Raw genomic sequence first — 3,417 nt, 5'->3', positions numbered from 1 at the left:
ATCATGTCATAATAAACAACAGCAAAATATTGATACACTCTATATATAATTAATTATCATGTCATAATAAACAACAGCAGATATTAATACACTATATATTTAATTATCATGTCATAATAAACAACAGCAAAATATTGATACACTCTATATATTTAATTACCATGTCATAATAAACAACAGCAAAATATTGATACACACTGTATATTTAATTATCATGTCAATATAAACAACAGCAAAATATTGATACACTATATATTTAGTTGTCATGTCATTATAAGCAACAGCAAAATATTGATACAAACTGTATATTTAATTATCATGTCATGATAAACAAGAGATTATATTAATACACTATATATTTAATTATCATGTCATAATAAACAACAGCAAAATATTGATACACTCTGTATATTTTAATTACCATGTCATAATAAACAACAGCAAAATATTTATACACTATATATTTAGTTATCATGTCATTATAAGCAACAGCAAAATATTGATACACTCTATATATTTAATTATCATGTTATTATAAACAACAGCAAAATATTGATACAAACTGTATATTTAATTATCATGTCATAATAAACAACAGCAGATATTAATACACTATATATTTAATTATCATGTCGTTATAAACAACAGCAAAATATTGATACACTCTATATATTTAATTACCATGTCATAATAAACAACAGCAAAATATTGATACACACTGTATATTTAATTATCATGTCAATATAAACAACAGCAGATATTAATACACTATATATTTAATTATCATGTCATAATAAACAACAGCAAAATATTGATACAATCTATATATTTAATTATGTTATGATAAACAACAGCAAAATATTGATATACACTCTGTATATTTTAATTACCATGTCATAATAAACAACAGCAAAATATTTATACACTATATATTTAGTTATCATGTCATTATAAGCAACAGCAAAATATTGATACACTCTATATATTTAATTGTCATGTTATAAACAACAGCAAAATATTGATACACACTGTATATTTAATTATCATGTCATGATAAACAACAACATCAAAATATTGATACACTGTATATTTTAATTACCATGTCATAACAAAGAACAGCAAAATATTGATACACTTTATGTATTTAATTATCATGTCATTATAAACAACAGCAGAGTATTGGTACACACTGTATATTTAATTATCATGTCATGATAAACAACAGCAAAATATTGATACACTCTACATATTTAATTATCATGTCATAATAAATAACAGATATTGATACACTTAATTGTTATGAAGAATAGCCAATTATCAACAATCTATGTATCTAGCAGTAATGACAGCCAATTCTGCACTGAATAATTTAAATTATTTGTCGATATCATTTGATTTTGGCATCATTTCACTCTTATGGTAGCAAAAAACAAAATTCATGGCAATGTGTGGTTAGTATCCTTTACATAAAAGTTTCAGAAAAACTGATAAAGTGGTCAGTGTAAAGAACAGTGTTAATATCGTAATTGGATTCTGTGAACTGATTCCATAATTTCACGTTGTATGTTAATTATGTTAACTTAGGTAGCTGAACTATGTGAAGAGTTGAAAGAGGCTAAAGACCAGAATGAACTTTTAGAGTTTCGTGTCCTGGAGTTGGAGCAGGCTAATAAGGTATGTAAAACACTTCTTACTATACTTGTTAATTGTGGCATTGCCTGTATATGTTATTTTATTTTAATGGCAAAGTTTAATATAATTAGTTATCAGTTGGAACATTCTGTTTTAAAGTTGTAAGTGCTATATTAGTTTACTATATTATGTTATACTATTTAAATAATTGACTTTTTTATGATTTAAGGAATGATTAAAGAAATAAAATTTTTGATTCACTCTGCAATTGGACTTGATTAATTTAGAGGACAGAATGTTAGGGAGTAAACAATAATCAAGAATGTCAGGGAGTAAACAGTAATCAAGAGTGTCAAGGATGTAAACCATAATCTAGATTTTTAGGAAGTAAACCATAATGTAGTCTGTGAGAGAGTAAACAATAATCAAGTCTGTCAGAGAATAAACAATAAATAAGAGTTTCAGTGAGTAAACAATAATCAAGTCTGTCAGAGAATTAACAATAACCTAGTCTGTCAGGTAGTAAACAGTAATCAAAAGTGTCAGAGAGTAAACAATAATGTAGACTGTCAGGGAGTAAACAATAATCAAGGCGGTCAGAGAATAAAAAATAATCTGGACCTTAAGAAGTAAACCATAATCATGGAGTAACAATAATTTAGACTGTCGGGGAGTAAACAATAATCAAGCCTGTTAGTGAGTAAACAATAATCTATTCTGTCAGGGAGTAAACAGTAATCAAGTCTGTCAGAGAATACACAGTAATCAAGTCTGTTAGGGAGTAAACAATAAATAAGTCTGTTAGGGAGTAAACAGTAATCAAGTCTGTTAGGGAGTAAACAATAATCAAGTCTGTCAGGGAGTAAACAATAATCAAGTCTGTCAGGGAGTGAACAATAATCAAGACTGTCAGAGAGCAAACAGTAACCTAGTCTATCAGGGAGTAAATAATGATCAAGAGTGTTAAGGAGTAAAGAATAATGAAGTCTGTCAGAGAATAAACAAAAATAATGTCTGTCAGGGAGTAAATAATAATCATGAGTGTCAGGGATGTAAACAATAATCTAGACTTTTAGGAAGTAAACCATAATCTAGAATATCATGGAGTAAACCATGATTCAGGCTGTCAGAGAGTAAACAATAATCAAGTCTGTCAGGGAGTAAACAATAATCAAGTCTTAAAAACTCACAATTTTTAAAAAAACAACGATTATTTTATACACAATTCCATAAAAATGAAATTGTTTCCAGTCTCCAAATCACTAAAACACAATAACTTATTGTACAGGATAAGAAAGTGGTAAAAAAACGCGATTAAACTGGAAAACAACTCGTACACTCTAGATGTTTCACACTCTAGATGTTTCGACTTATACTATTGCGTCATCCTCAGGAGTGTAATGTTTTGCAAAAAATAACAATTATTTATACAATTATCAAAACACCAATTTACATAATAAAGAGTGTCAGGGATGTAGACAATAATCTGGACATTTAGGAAGTAAACCATAATCTAGTCTGTGAGAGAGTAAACCATAAACTAGTCTGTGAGAGAGTAAACAATAATCTAGACTGCCAGAGAGTAAACAATAATCCAGACTTCCAGAGAGTAAACAATAATTTAGACTGCCAGAAAGTAAACAATAATCTAGACTTCCAGAGAGTAAACAATAATTTAGACTTCCAGAGAGTAAACAATAATTTAGACTGCCAGAGAGTAAACAATAATCTAGACTGCCAGAGAGTAAACAATAATTTAGACTGCCAGAGAGTAAACAATAATCT

General features: G+C 28.1%; 1 protein-coding gene across 1 annotated transcript in view; it reads left to right on the top strand.

The window, feature by feature from the left end:
• Positions 1-1,589: 1,589 nt before the first annotated feature.
• LOC106475146 (putative leucine-rich repeat-containing protein DDB_G0290503) overlaps positions 1,590-3,417 on the top strand; it is a gene marked incomplete at its 3' end in the record, with an annotated part of 24,776 nt that continues 22,948 nt past the window's right edge. The window contains exon 1 of the mRNA XM_013935842.2: positions 1,590-1,674. The remainder of the gene's footprint in view (positions 1,675-3,417) is intronic.

The sequence above is a fragment of the Limulus polyphemus genome, unplaced genomic scaffold, assembly GCF_000517525.1.
Source record: "Limulus polyphemus unplaced genomic scaffold, Limulus_polyphemus-2.1.2 Scaffold8144, whole genome shotgun sequence".
In the NCBI taxonomy this organism is placed as follows: domain Eukaryota; kingdom Metazoa; phylum Arthropoda; class Merostomata; order Xiphosura; family Limulidae; genus Limulus; species Limulus polyphemus.
The sequence above is the reverse complement of the archived record's forward strand: the minus strand, read 5'-3'. Positions and strand labels throughout refer to the sequence as shown.